We start from the raw sequence: 16,582 nt of genomic DNA on the forward strand, positions 1-16,582 counted from the left end.
TCACGCATTTCGCCGCTATCGCTGGATATTTTAGCACAATGGAGAAAAACGTTGCTAATAGCATGTTTTCTTCGCTAACATATCCAGCGATAGGCAGCGATAAAAAAATCGTCGCTAAGCCTATTTAGCGATAAATATCGCTACTTGTTGGTAATATGCCCCTGAGTTGTTGGTTGACTGGGGTCGGAGCTCTGGTCAAGGATGCAACCACAATCCTAGTCAGTTTAAGAGGCTGGCAAATCCTAAATTAACCTATGCTTACCCTCTGGTAGCTTCGCACAGAGCGATCAGGCATTACTTTGGAGGCAATGTGTAAAATATTTGTGCACCACTTCAAACAGGAAAACTGTGAAAACACCACGGTAAAAAAGATATCAGACCAGATTAGAAAGCCTAGAGCTTAATTTAATCAATAAAACAAGGCCAAAAGGGCAAAAATCCAATTAGTAGAACTGGAGATATCGCATTTCAAAAGCTTTAAGTCGTGCTGAACCAGCACAAAGTCACAAGTAATGGCTGACCACGATGGAGTGCGGGCCAGCTACAGGGACCTAGTTAGGCCTCCTGAACAAAGCACTTTAAATCCTAATTGCGGAGCATTGCGTGGATGCGCGTTCAAGATGGGTCAAGCTGCAGAGGCGATGCTTTGGGTTCCAAGATGCGACAAGGCTGCGTTGTGAGGTTCTGATGCCTCAATGTCAAGGATCCTGTCAATGGGGCTTGCGATGCCTAGTCTGGTGTTGAGCATGTGAGGTGCTGCAGAGGCGATGCATCAATTCTGATTAGCGGTAAAGCTGTGATTTGTCGTTGTCGTCGAAGCTGCCATTGACCTCGGTTGCAGGGAGCTTCTGCCAGGAAAAGCGTTGCGCAGCAGCGGTTCCGAAGGTGATGTATTGATCCCAAATGCGGTAGTCTACCACAAGGCGAGGTTTTTGCAATGGGTCCCATCCACATGCCAGGAGCGATGCGTCAGTTCTGCCCAGCGATGCACCTCTAAACCGAGGAGATGCATCGGTTTTGCTCACGGTTGCATCTCTCTCCAGAGAAGATTTGTCGGTTCCACTGGCAAGCACCATAGGCCCACTTCGAAGGGTCTAGGATTGGGGTGGCACCTATTGGCAGAGTAGACTCACAGATGGCAGAGTCAAGGTGCAGGGGTTGGAAGTCTGTTATGTCCCTGAGGCGTCTGGTCGTCAGGAGGCCAGCAAGCTAGCCCTTGGATTCACTCTGGGTTCTGGGCAAGTGATGCAGGTTCAGTCCTTCTCACCCAGGCTGGAGGGCAGCAGGACATCAGGTCAGCACAGCAAAGCAGGAGTTAAAAAAACTGGCAGTCCAGCTGATTGGCAGTCCTTCAGCAGCACAGCAGTCTCTTCCTGGGGGAGTATCCACAGGTCCAGAGTGTACTCAAGTGGTGGTGTTTGAGGTCCAGAACTTATACCCAGTGTTGCCTTTGAAGTGGGGGAGACGTCAAAGACAGGCCTTTGAAGTGCACAGAGGTCCTCCCTTCCTGCCCTTTGTCCAGACTCACTACAGGGGTGATGCAGCCCTTTGTGTGGAGACAGGACATAGCCCATTCAGGTGTAAGTGAGGCTCGGTCCAACTCCTCTTTCCCACCTTGCAGGTATGGCCCATCAAGTCACACCTATTCTCCTATTGTGTGTGGTTGTCTAGGGGGAATACACAAAGCCGCCCTGTCACCCACCCCAGATATGTGATCCTGGTAAAACAGCAGGCACCAAATAGCTTAAGTAAGAAAATACCAACTTTCCACAAGCTGCACTTTCAGAACTGCAATTTAAAATCTGACTTCACCATGAGTTTGGAATTTAAATTGTGACTCCTAAAACACCAAGCTTGAATCTGTAATATTTTCCCGTTTGGAAATTACGCTTATAAAATGTAATAAGGCAATCCCAATGTTATCCTATGGAAGGCCTTGCAGTAGTGAAAAATAATGTTAAGAGTTTTTTCTCTACCAGGACATGTCATATTTAAAAAGTACATAGCCTGCCTTTTAGATACTTTGCACCCTGCCCTCTGGGTTATTTGAGGCCTGCATTAGAGGTGACTTATATGTATACAAAGGGAAGGTTTCAGCATAGCAAAAGGTTTATTTTACCAGGTCGACATAGCAGCGGAAACTGCACACACGGGCTCTGCATGGCAGGTCTAAGCCATGGTTAGAGGGCTTCTTAAGTGGGTGGCACACTAGTAGCATTTAATATACATGCCCTGGGCAAATGTAGTGCACTTTACTAGGGACCGGAAAATACATTTAATATGCCATTAGGGGATGAGCCAATATTACCATGTTTAGGGGAGAGAATACAAGCACTTTAGCACTGGTAGGGTGCACGGAGTCCTAAAGCCAGCAAAAAAAGGGTCAGAAAAATGGAGGAGGTAGGAAAAAAGTTTGGGATGGGTAGACCACCCTAAGGCTGTCAAGTCCAACAGCTATGTATATGGCCATGTTATGAAAGCTTCAAATGTGGCATGTATGCAATTGCTGTACCTTACTAGCCATATCTAGATGTTTTGGTGCACTTAATAATAGGAAACTCAGGTGCCATCCTTAGTTTTAGAGACCCAACATCCCAGTTAATGGTATTGCTGGCCATGTTGGGTACATGGGGTAAAGCAGATATCAAGACTCACATATAATGTGTATGTCAAGTTAGTAATTAGAGATAAATGAATCAAGTACCAGGCTCCTATCCCATTTTCAGCTGTTAGGATAATGTCAATCCGGCATACTGTGCAAAAACCTTTGGTTTAAGGTCAGTACTAGTCTTTTCATTAATATCTATTGCATTGGTAACTATAAATATTGAGCCTCGATTTTTTTTCAACAAACCACTCTTGTTTACATCACATTATACACAGTTGTGTGTCACATGAACACTGTGCCTGTTTACAGGCATATACTGAATCACATCAAGGGACCATGATATGTTGCATTAAGTGGATCTTGAGTTTAAATTACCAAATGTTGTTCTTTCGCAATTGATCTTTCATGCATATAGGGGTGATAGTGCATCTATGTTCGTTAATTCTAGTCTTAACTTTTTATGTGGTCATGCTGATGTATTTTAGTTGACACGGGCAGGTGATCATGTATGTTGCATTTATCATACTGCAATTAGTATGTGTTTTTAATTACCATTTATATCTTTTTCAGTCTAGCTCTTTTGTGTCTGTAGTCAAAGGACTGACAATCAAGTGGCCAAAGGAAAAGTGGCCAATAACAATTCTCAAGCCCCAGCTTGTTGTAATAGACTCTGGGAACAAGGATCTTTTGGTCTTGCATGAACCCGTATATACCCCTATGGTTGTGTCCCCTTTTGAATGCAAACAATGGAAGTTCTAGAGTCAGATGGTCAGTGTTGAGTTTATGGCAGATTTAAAAAAAGTTTTTTTGTACATTATTAGAGATGAGGGCGAAGGTAGTACCACAGATGATCTTCTCATTGTTGGGGTATTTTCTGCTTGGGCATCAAATGTAACAATTTCATTACAATTCCTCCTCAGATGTAAAAATTGGCCTTATGGAAGGTTTTCCTTGAATGTTTTGGAATGAAAGCTGTAAATTCTCAGCAAATTATTACGCTCACATAGTTTTTGTAAAGAACATGTTATTAGTTTTCCTTCAGTGCTAATGATTCTTAAATTTTAAAAAGAGATCTCAGGTTCAGAGTAAGCAGATACATTTAAAGAAGAGGTATTTTTGCTTGGTCCATTTGACAAAGTATTTAGCTAAATATTTACTGCCTCCTCAAACAATGAAACTTTCATCAATATCATTTTCCTTTAACATTATTGGTGCCTTGGATGGGTTGCCTTTTGAATAGCTATGTGTTTTTTCTCAAAGTCATGCATATAGAGTCTTGTCAAACTCGGGGCAAATAAGCTACCTAGGAAAGGCCTTGGATTTGATGTTACAATTTTTGTTTGAATTAAAAAGTTTTTTATGGCCAGGGTCGTTTATTCCATATTGATGTGTCACCAATCATCTGTTCCGAGAAGTTCCTTAACAACTGATTGTATAGTCATAAATAATGCAGTCACAGTGATCAGCAAATCAGTTAGGCTACTAAAGTGTATCTCCTTCACACTATTCAATATATCTTTTATATCCTTTTCATAAGAGGGGATTTTCTCAACATATGGTCTAAGAACAAATTCCCAAAAGATAGATTAAGGGTTCCAAAAGTGAGTGATTGGGGTTCCAAAGATGATACAATTGGATGCCTCAGTGGCGTTTCTTAGGGGGGGGGCTTATGGATTGTTGGGAGAATATAAAAGTATGTTTTTTTAGGATTTCTGTGTTTATAAGGAATTCCACTTACGACCTGAAGATCCATGTGGCACATTCAGCCACATAAAGCATTGCCTTAATGGTATGGAGAATTTTTTATTACAGTCCTCCAATAGGATCTCTATCTATTGTTGTGACCCAGAATTTTGCAAAAAGAACAACTGATGGACAGAATGCTGAACAAGGTCAAACACTCACCCCCAGTCAGAGATCTGGGCCAAAGTCTGTTATTTTTTTGCTCACCACTCCATTCCAGTTCGGACCCAACAATATGCAAATCAGTCTTGACGCTGCTTCCAATGGGAACAGTCCAGCCCAAAACCTCGCACCCAGAATTTTCAGGCACTCTTTTTTGTATTCTTCCTTGGACCCAATGACTATGGCTCTGCCTTTGTCTGCCAGTTCAATGATTATCACATGGTATTTAGAGTTGCCAATGCACTATGTTCTTCTTGTGATATATTTTGGAATGTGTCTTTGATTTGTGACTTTTCAATGACTTTTTGAACTGATTGTTCAAATGTGAGAATTTCTACTGGGATGTAATTAACAGGTGGCATGAATCTTGAAGGATTACACAGCTCAGTACTTTGTTCTGTATGGGCACCTACATGGGTCTCATTTGCAAAGAAACATTTGAGTCATATTTTGTGGAGAATTCCGCAAGTTCACAAAGGAGATTGAAAAGAATATTTATAAGTGTGGTACGAAACCTCATCCTTTATTTAGCACAGTAACTTTTGTATCTGATAGTTCCCTGTGGGATACATTCACTATTATGGGTGTTTGCTTGTCCCTGGGGAGACATTCTTTCCCTTGCTCCTGGCCACCATGTGTGTCTGGTCTGACCTTAGTACTCATTGTATCTCTGTTTTTGGTTTCCACTCCTTCTGTTCCCCCCTCTTGCCAAAAAAGCCTGGTCATTTTTGGAAATCATTGGTGAGGTGGAAACCTCCCAAAATTGGTCTGCCAATATATATATATAAGGAGGAAAGAAAGCTGGGCTAATGGTGGGTGAAACCCTTTTTAGGGTTCCCTGTGTACTCATCCCCACTACTTCATTCATCGGAATCGGAGCTTAGTGACCATTTCTGCAAACATGTTTTTTTATTTCTTTTTCGCCATGCTGCTGTTGACAATATTGATTATCCTCTTTTATACAGAGATACGCTTTTTGTGAATAAAGGGGCATATTACCAACAAGTAGCGATAATTATCGCTAAATAGGCTTAGCGACGATTTTTTTATCGCTGCCTATCGCTGGATATGTTAGCGGGGAAAACATGCTATTAGCAACGTTTTTCTCCATTGTGCTAAAATATCCAGCGATAGCGGCGAAATGCGTGAATATCGCTGAGAATACAGCTATATACACGCATTAGCGACAAAATGCTCTTAGCCATGTTATCCACCTCCCATTGGATAACATGGCTAAGAACTGGTCTGGGCAGGTGTTAGTATTTGGAGATATTCGCGCTTAGCGCGAATATTTCCATCGCTAGGCCTGCCTTGCTAATAGGCGATAGCTACATTAGCGACTGCTTTCAGTCGCTAACTGGTTGGGTACGCCCACTTTGCATGTCATTAGCGATAAACATCGCTGACATGCAAAGCGGCCCCCAAACCGCTCGCTGTCGCTAACATCAGTTAGTGACAGCTTGCTAATAGGGCGATAGAATTATCGCCGCTTAGCGGCCGAAAACGGCCGCTAAAGCGGCGATAATTGCCTATCGCCCTGCTTGATAATATGCCCCACATTTCTTAATATCCTTTTCCAATTTGCTGATTTTATGTTGAGTTGATAGCTCTTTACTGTGATTTACCTCTTTGTTGATCTCAAGTCTTTTTTTATATATTCAGCGATCTAAATACTTGTTTTGAGACTGAATTCACTAGCTAAGATTTTTATGATTGGAGCATCAGAAATGTGTTTATCTGTATTTGGGATTAGCCAATCAGAGTTTATACTGTACATTCAAGAGGATGGCTTTTGTCCCTTACTGGGGACAAACAGGAGCTAGACAGGAAGGCAATGGGTTTGCTTGCAGGTATGAGGAGAGCTGCATACACATAAATGTCTCAAAGAACTGGGCTGCTCGAGAAATATCACAAATGGGTCTGAAATTGTCTTGTGATGGTAGCATTCTTCATCTTCCATGAAACTGTTCTTGTGGGAAGATGAATGAGGAAAGAAGTGAGGCCAGGGCTAGCAGACCAAGGTTAGTAACCTTGGCTTGGCAAGTGGAGGGTGAGGATTTGTAAAGGGGTCAAAACGATTCTAGCCATTTCTTTGTCTTTTATAGGAGCAACCTCCTCTAGCCACTATGAGTTTGATCATTCAAAAGCTTCTGTAAGAATGACTACGTAGCAACTGGCATGCTGATGCAGCCCAGTGTTTCTAGTGTAAATAGTGTCAACAGGAATGAATGCAACACTGGCCATGTTTATTGAGTTGGAATACCATTTTTAAAGTGTCTAATCTTATTATCTGATTGCACTGTTAAGTACAAGAGAATACGTAAGGAAATACATTAATAAGATGAATTAGTATGTATAATTCAATAAGAAACATACATTTATTCTGATAATACTATTGTTAAAACTAACATACATATACATAACTTGAGTTAGCAAACTAAAGGATAAATTATATTATGATGTAGTTTATTGACTAAAGAAGTATATCATTTAATTACTCTAAGTAATAAAAGTGTGCCTATATAATTTAAAGACCACCATGAAGATAAACATATTTTTGTATTCAAATATTATCTAAAAGCATAGAAAGAAAAAGAAGTTATGTAATCATTTGAAGAACGGAGTGTAAGAGTGATGTATAGAGAAAGTAATAACACGAAGAAAGGAGACGATAAAACAATTAGGGATGTAATAATAAAAATAATAGTTTTGAATATTTATATAATAAAGATTCATTTGCAGTAGTCCCTTACCTTCACTAATATTTCAATCACATTTCAACAAATATGTGGCTTTTAGAAGGATTTTTCCAAATTATCTTTTAAATTATGTTGCACCTATGTTAGAATCATATGGTTGGATGCCTAGTGCAACTTTATTCATGCTAAAGTTAAGAAAGATTTACCTTGGCTTCTGTTCTTTAGATAGCTATCTAATAAATATTCTGGTATATTAAACAATACTTCACAAAATGTAATGTTTAATCCAAATAAATATTATTTATTATTGTAAATATTTATGGTTTTGATATGTATGATTTGTCATTTGTTATTTGAAATACATTTCGCTGACGTTGTTTGTGTTTGTATATTTTTACAATATGTTCATGCATGTGCATTATTGCGAATGTTCCAGTGACATCCTGTTACATCCACGCCAAGAACAATGTCAAACACTTACTGAAAAACATGTGCCTTGAAGAAGGGAAGAAGTTTTCCAAGTTTTGCCAACACACCTTCCTGGCATCTCTGTGCTCATGTCACCCTGAGGGGTGTTCCGTGAGATGCCTGAAGTACTAGGAATTAAGGATGGTGGCGTGACTTTGGAAATCAGTGAGGAACAAAGGATGGCAAACTTAGGCTTCTTCATTTTTCAAATAAATGTCATGACTTCACGCACGTGGTGTGGTCAAGCCTTATAACCAACCCTTCCCAATATGGGGGACTGCCCTAGGATGATATTGAAGGTTCAATCCAAAAAGAAGTAGAATATTTTGCTGTTGTATTTTGTTTACTTTTCACTGTTTCTCTTATGTGTAGCCTCCTTATTCAGGATTTTAAATTGTAGCTCTGAAAATCAGCCAATTTTAGAAAGTTTGAAACCTAAGAAAGGCTTAGGTCCTGTGCTAACTGGAAGGGACCACCAATAGTTATATACTCAAAAGTATCCAGTAGCTACTGTTAGAATTTAATCAAAAGCAGAGCCAGTGTAATCAATTCATAGGCTCTTGTGATTATTCCGTAGATTCAAAGACATTCAATTCATGTCAAACATTAAGGGCAACACAAACTGATAACATTTTTCAGCATAAAAATGCAAAAACAGTTAACAGATATAAACCATATTTACAAATGTGTATAATACATCAGAAATTTGTGTGCAATCACAAAAACACAGTTACAAAAATGCAACGAGGTAACTAAAGCACCAGTCCATAAATCAAATATAGGAATAAGGCGGAGTAGCAAGTCACAACTTGCTTACCACTTTTCATTCTCCTGCCTATATGCACAGCTCTGGGTATCCCAAGAATCAGGTTGAGGGTGGCTTCTGGAGGGAATGAATTAAGCCTTCTCCTTAAGCCAATAGGGTTAGCTTTTCCCAGACGCTATTGTCAACGCGGTTCCAACCCGGTCAGCAATCAGGGGTTTTCGTCAGAACTTGGACGTAGTGAAATCTTATGTTGTGGAAAAGAAGATGGTCCTATTATTTCAGAAATTTTCTGGCACTGGAAGTGGCGGTGAGGCCTGCATCAATGGCGGTTCTTAGTTGTGCAGATCGGTGCATCAGTTCAGTTATAACCTATTTTCTCAAGCGTCTGAACGTGTTCATGTTGGCAAGAACCAAGCCTGTGTCTGCGGCTGCTGCAGTGCTGCTGGTGCTTGAGTGAAAGTTGGCATTTTCTTACTTTAGCCATTCTGGCCCATATGTATGAAACTTTGGTTTCGCGATTCTCAAATAGCGTTTTTTAGAGAATATCCATTTGAGAATCGCAAAATGCTATGTATGTAGGATTTGCAAATAATTTAGCAAATCCTACATATTCCTTAATTGCGAATCGCAAATTGCAATTCGCAATTAAGGAATACCTCCCCATTCATTCATATGGGCCTAGAGGGCCATAGGAATGAATGGGAAGACATTCTCAATTTGCGATTCTCAATTAGAGAATCACAAATTGAGAATGCAATTTCAAGGGTGCCAGGGTGTCAAAAGGACACCCTGTTGCACCCCTGAAATGTACATGTGTGCACATTTCGCACACATACATGCCCTAAGGGTAGGTATGTGCGCCACATGACACTTTGAAAAATGCAAAAAAGTGCATTTTTCAAAGAAATTGCAAATTACCACCAACTTGAAATTGGTGGTAATTTGCGATTCCTTAAGGCCAAATTGCACTTTTTCTGTGCTTCCTACATTGCAGTTAAGGATTAGCAATTTGCGATTCCTTAAATGCAATCGCAAAATAAGGAATCGCAAATTTTGTGATTCCTTATTTTGCAAGGCAGTTTTGCTTTCATACCTACCACTGAGCCAAATTGCGATCGCAAACTACGAAAATCTGTGAATTTCGGCGTTTGCGATCACAATTTGGTATCATACATATGGCCCTCTCTGCCTGCTGCCTGTCTCTGAATACACATCTGGGGTAGGTGACAGCTGGGTTTTGTACATTCCCTCTAGACAGCCGCACACAAAGGAAGCTTAGGTGTGACATAATGAGCCAACCACATCCTGATGGGTCATCCTGGGCAGGATGGGAGGTAGGAGCTGGGCACAGCATCACACACCGGAATATGCTGTGTACTGTCCCCACACGAAGGGCTGCATACCCCCCTGTAATGAGTCTGGGGCCAGGGTAGGAAGGGAGGACCTCTGTACATTACAAAGACCTTTTTTTGAAGTCTCCCCCACTTCAAAGGCACAACTGGGTATAAGTACCGGACCTCAGACACTACTATTTCAGTACACTTCTTTACTTGTGAAGAGACTGCTAGGCAGAAGAACTGCTGTGATGCTGAAGGACTGCCACTCTGCTGGACTGCTTTGCTAGACTCCTGCCTTGCTGTGCTGCCCTCCTGCGTGCTGTTCCCCTGCCTGGGTGAGAAGGACTGGACCTGCATCAATTGAACCAAGAGTGACTCCAAGGGCTTGCCTCCTGATTTGAAGTCCCAGGGACATAAAAGACTTCCATGCTGCTCATACACCTGGACTAGTATTGATGCATTGCTCCTGTTGAGGGAACATGACCATCGCATCACACTCAGAACCAGAGCACTACCTTTGGAACTACCACTTTGAAACCTACACATCATCACCACTGCATGGAGCAAATCGACGCATCGCCTCTTCGTGTGGAGAAACCCGGCACATCGCCTTCAAAATCGCTGCATCTCAGAACCATTGCATTACCCTCAGAACTGACGCATTGTCACTGTTACAGGGAGGAAATAGACGCATTGCCCCAACTGCATGGGGAACATAAACGCATTGCTCGGCTACACCTCGCATCTTTTTGACGCAACCAGGATCTAGGCACTTTTGTACTGTGGGCTTAAGTCGGTCCCTGCATCCGGTCTGTACTCTATCATGGTCGGCCTGAACTTTTGACTTTGCCCCGGTCCAACACACCAGATGTCCCTAATAAGCGCTTATTGCTTCTAAGCACTATTTTGCAGTTTATTTTTTTAGAATTCATATCTCAAGTTCAACTTATTGGATTTTTTCTCGTTTTGGTCTCCTTTTAATTTATTAAATTAAGTTCTATTTTTTCTGACTTCATGCGAATTCATTTTGTGTGGTGTTTTCACTGTTTTACTATTTGAAGTATTGCGCAAATACTTTACACATTGCCTTTAAGTTAAGTTTGACTGCCCTGTACCAAGCTACCAAAGGATGAGCAAAGGTTAATTTAGTGTTTGCCTTACACTTACCCTCACTAGGATTATGGTTGCTGTTTGCCTTGGGTTTACACCCCAGTCAACCAACAACCCAATTTCTAACACTAGTATGTCTAATGGGTTTAGAACTATGCTACATGATTGGAGGATTACTAACTATGCCCCTTAATGGCTGTCGCTATTATCAATACTATCTATACGGAGCATAACTGTCCGTTTTTTCAGTGTGTGAATCTGTGCCACCATCCGTGCTGCCATAGCATGCATAAGTGCATGGGTTCCTGAATGTCTATGCTGCCTGTGCGTGTTTAGATTTCTGTATTCGTATAGTCATTGCATTAAGAGAGAGAGAGATTAATGTGAAAGAGAGAGAGTAAGAGCTAGACAGCACATGCATTATGCAAACGACCTGTTGACTATGTCAGTCGACTATTCCAAGTATTTATAAAGACGGCTCTAAAGTTCTTACTAAAATGCTGCTGGGCACAACTATTTGTATAAAATATTCTTAATTTATCGAAATGACGTCCACAAATTCTAAAATATTAACTAATTTTTCTTTTCGGAGCCAAATGAGGAAACTGTCTGCTAGATGCATCAACGTTCGATTTTGCGAGTCCTTAATTGCGAAGTTTAAGGATTCGCATTTAGGGACTCGCAAAATCAGATGCATGTAGGATTTGCTAAAATATTAGCAATTCCTAAATATTCCTTATCTGCGACTCGCAGAGTACGATTCGCAAATAAGGAATAACATCTCATTGATTCCTATGGGCCAAGAGACCCATAGGAATGAATTGGGAGGAATTCTCAATTTGCGATTAGCAATTAGCTAATCGCAATTTGAGAATCAAGGGTGACGGGTGTCCAATGGACACCCTGTTGCACCCCTTAAATTGACCTGGACACTGGTATTGCGCACACACATGTCCCAAGGACATGTGTGTGTGTAACATACAACTTTGAAAGATGCACTTTAGCGCATTTTTCACAGTTTTCGCTATTTACCATGAAGTTTGATTTCACGGTAAATAGCGACCCCTATCAGCGAAATCGCTAGCTATTTTACATTCATGCATTGTATTTAAGGAATCTCAATTTGAGATTCCTTAAATGCAATCGCAAATAGCGATTTATGCATTTGGGATGATGCATCCCAAATGCATGAATACCGGTCGCGCTCCTTTGCGAATGAAAAGGGGGGGCCCTCGGCCCCCCCGCACGCATGGCGGCGCGGCGACCGCCTCACCTCCTCTCCCCTCGGGTCCTTCGACGGTGGGGGCGTGCCCCGGGGGCGCGGCCCACCGCCGATTGGCCGGCGCCCCTCCTGACCCGGATTCAATGGACTGGTTCCGGGTCGGGGGGGGCGGGCGTTAGGAGGGGCCACCCGGCCCCTCGGGAATAAGAGGTAGGGAGCGCCCAGGAGACCCCCTTGTCCCTGGACGCTCCCTCGCTGAACGTTGTGCCCCGCGTTCGGGGCTTCTTTGTTTGGTAATTTCTTTCCTTTCTTTTTCAGCTGAAGCGGATCTGGAGACTATCACCGAGGGCGCGAGGCGACGTGAGGCGGCTGACGGGGAGCGTGTATTGTTTTATTTTTCTTTCAGAAGCAAGGGCCAGCCGCGTGTGATCATCGGCCCAGCCGCGTTGAACCAGGCCGCCAAGGAGAGCAGCGTGTAAGGGACACGGGCCAGCAGACTGAGGCGCCGGCGGAGGTGTTTGCGTGAGGATTCCCAGGCCGGGTTGTAGTCTCGGAAGCGGCGCGTACGGTGACCGCACAAGGTATTTGTGGCGCGGGGGCAGAGACTTGCAGCGGGCCGGCTGCAAGTAATCGAGGGGTGCTCCGTAGCGCCAAAAGAGCGCGGAACAGCGAGGGAACAAGGGTGAGGTTTCATGTAAGCGCGGGACAAGAAGGAACTGTGGTTTCGCCCGCATCTACGATAATAAGGCGAGATACGCGTGTGGTAGGAGCCCAGCGAGAGCGGGCAGGGAATTAGCAAGGTTTTAGACACCGAGTGTAGCTCATTGGTAGAGCGCGTGCTTCTAATGTATGAGGCCCCTGGTTCAATCCTCTCCAGTTATTTAACGAGGTGATCATTAAGGATTAGGTAATTCGTGGTTCATCAAGTGACACAAGGTGTACAATTGTAGGGTGAAACAAGGGGCCATTTCTGACAAGGTTAGGATTGGTTATTAAGTGATTTATGATTAATGTCATTGCACGAAGAACATCTATGTAATTGTTTTTCACGCTACACTGCAGTGTTTTTATAATTCATGTTACTGGATGTGACACAAAGGGTGCAATTTCTTGAAAACGAGGTGATAATTTTAAAAGGTTTTCACTAATGTGATTTCGATTATTCAGTGATTTATTGTCATATCCTTACAGTTCTGGGGTGTACGGGTCCAGATTTGTCCTGGCCTTGGACGGAGTGTTATTTTGAATATCGCTTATACACGGTGATAACACAAGTTTTTAATTCCAGGCAATTTAACGACGTTATTGGGGCCATTCACTAGCGGACAGGACGTAAGAGCATCCAGCACGCAACGTGGTGTGAGCAGGGGCCGCAGATCATTATCGCAGGCGAGGACGAGTGACTGGTCGGTAAGAGGGGTACGGGGGGCTAGCATTCATCGCTCCTGGTGGCCGCCGGGTGGGTCTACATTAGGTTTACTCACCCCCTTACATAAGCGGACAAGCCGCTAGTGTTGCGGTCGCCGTTGCATGGTGCTGAAAGCCCCCTGGTGACCCTCCATCTGAAAGGTACACACAGTTGACCTGTTGGGAACTAAGTAGGCAGCGGGTGTTTTTGTTTTTGAGGGTAAGTGTCATGCCAGGTCCAAGGGGTGGAAAAAGGGGGTCCAACATGGAGGCTATGATGCGGGCTATGATGCGGGAGATGAGCGACATTAAGCAACAGCTAGGACAAATTAAGGAGCGGGAAGCTCGGTTGGAGGATAGAGAGGGCGAGGCACCGGGCCCGTCCGGGAGACCGATCCGCAAGAGGGTGGCACCAGTGCCAAGAGGGGAATTTGTCACCCAGCAAGGGAAACCTAGGTCCAAAAGACCCAAGGAGGCGGTCCCCACCCCAGGCCCAGTAGATCCGTTACCCGCCGCACCGCCCGCGGTGGTCCCACCCCCGCATGTGCCTACACCCATTGCCCCTGTGGTGCCGGTGCCGGCAGGTCAACCAGTCGACGCTGGGTCTGCTCCCGCACCGGTGCCCACAATCCCGGGTACAGGCGGGCCACACCCGGCGCCCGCCCTGCCAGCTGTGCCAGGACCACTGGGCATAACCCCAGTGGTACCTGTTGTCCCGGGGGGTAATGTAGATTCAATGCCGCCCGAATTGTTATCTCAGTTAACGGCCATGATGCCATGGCTCCAGAAAGGGGGAGCCTTCCCGAATTCTGCAGACTATGCGGCAGAGGCGGCAAGGTTTGTAGAAAAAATCAGATCGACACCGGTCGCCGACAGTGTTGCATTGCCAATTTCTTCTCCCCTTGCAGGTCTAAGTGTTCCCCAGCTGGATGGAGTAAAAGGGCAGCCGCCCCCGGTGCCCGCACTTGGTAAGGAAGTGGCATTGCCGCTCTTGGGGGACGGTGTGATACCTTCCAGGAGCGAAAATCTAGCTCAGCATGTGTCATTAGCTGTGAAAGAAATGATTTGGGCTGATAAATACGTGTACATTTATTCTTTATTGTTGGATAATAGGGAAATGGAGCAGGCAAAAGCACTAAAAGAGTGGATGCTCCCGAGTGAATGGAGGGCGCAGTGTACTAGGTTCAGGGTTGAGGAAAACCTCAATAATTGGATGCAAGCATGGGCTGTTTTCACTGCAATTAAGGCTGAGCGTCCTCCAGATCTGCAGGCTGCATTGGCTTGCTACTCGAGCAGGATTGTGGGGTGGAGTCAACAGTATTCTGGGGATGCATGGAAGGGTTATGATGTCAATTTTAGGAAGGCATTGGAATTCAATAGATCGTTGCCATGGGACTCGGTAGATTCCTTGGCTTGGCACAAACAGTTCTCTGACACTGCACCTCCCCCTCAGTTCGGTGCGGCCAAGGTGTTCACTAGACCGCAGCAGCCCTTTCGGCCCCCCCAAACGAGTGAAGTACCTGGGAAATTTAGGGCAGGTGGGCCAGAGAAGAAAGGGGTGTGCTGGGATTTTAATAGGCGTACCTGCACAAGGGCCGCATGTAAGTTTAGGCATGCATGTGCCTCCTGTGGGCACCCCTCTCATCCAGAAACTACCTGTAGGTCCAAGCAGGGTAACACGGGACAGAGGGGTAGGGGAAAGCCACTATAAGTCAGACAGGTCACGCCCCCCCACTCCAGTGGATGTGGTGGCAATGATTCCATTGTTGAACAGATACCCTGACCACAAAGCGGCCACCCTACTCCAGGAAGGTTTTTCTAAAGGTTTTAGGATCCCGGCCGGGGGATACACAGGCAGTGCGCACTGTAGAAATCAATTATCAGTCACACACAATCCGGCTGTTGTGGCCGCCAAAATTGACAAGGAGCTTTCCTTAGGCAGGATATCTGGCCCTTTTTCTGCAGTGCCAGTACCCAATTTTGTGTGTTCCCCACTGGGAGTTGTCCCCAAGAAAGAGAAGGGGCAATTCAGATTGATTCATAACCTGTCAGCGCCAAAGGGGGCCTCACTGAATGATGCCATTGACGAAGGTATCTGTAGTGTTAAGTACGCCTCTTTTGATCAGGCTGTTACCTTATTGCAGGCCACTGGACCCGGGGCGCTGATGGCGAAATCAGACATAGAGTCCGCCTTCCGCCTCCTCCCAGTCCACCCGGCGGACCAGCATCTTTTAGGTTTCACCTTTAGGGATAGGTTCTACATGGACAAATGCATGCCTATGGGTTGTTCTATTTCTTGCGCCTACTTTGAGATGTTTAGTTCATTTCTTGAATGGGCCATGAGACAAGTGACGGGCCATCAAAGGGTCATGCATTACTTAGATGATTTCCTCTTCCTCGGTACAGCGGGTTCTCAGGAGTGCGCACTGGCATTGCAGGAATTTTGCGTGCTCATGCGGGCTTTTGGGGTCCCGCTTGCGCCTGGGAAGACGGTGGGCCCGACCACCTGCTTGGAATTTCTGGGCATCGAGATTGACTCAATGGAGAGATGTTTTAGACTACCTAAGGACAAGGTGTGCAAGTTCAAGACATCGCTACAGTTATGCCTCCGGAAGGAGAAGGTCACTTTGCAGCAATTACAGGAGGTGGTAGGGCAACTGAATTTCGCACTAAGAATCATCCCAATGGCTCGCCCCTTCTCTCGCTCCATCGCGCACGCGATGAAGGGGCTGAGGGAAAAGCACCACCGCACGCGCCTATCGTCTGAAATTCGCCAGGATATGCTTATTTGGATGGCATTCCTGGAGGATTTTAACGGTAGGGTGGTCTGGCCCGACCCGCTCACGACATCAGCGGAGTTGGGACTATGGACTGATGCGGCCGGTAGTGTGGGCTTTGGTGCCATCCTAGGGAATAGGTGGGTCGCCCAACAATGGCCAGAAGAATGGAACACATGGGGTTTGCTCAGCAACATTGGCTTCCTGGAACTTTTTCCAATATGGGTGGCACTGATGGTTTGGCCCGAACACCTATGTAACCAATCAGTGGTGTTTTGGTCAG

The sequence above is a fragment of the Lissotriton helveticus genome, chromosome 6 (assembly GCF_964261635.1).
Source record: "Lissotriton helveticus chromosome 6, aLisHel1.1, whole genome shotgun sequence".
In the NCBI taxonomy this organism is placed as follows: Eukaryota; Metazoa; Chordata; class Amphibia; order Caudata; family Salamandridae; genus Lissotriton; species Lissotriton helveticus.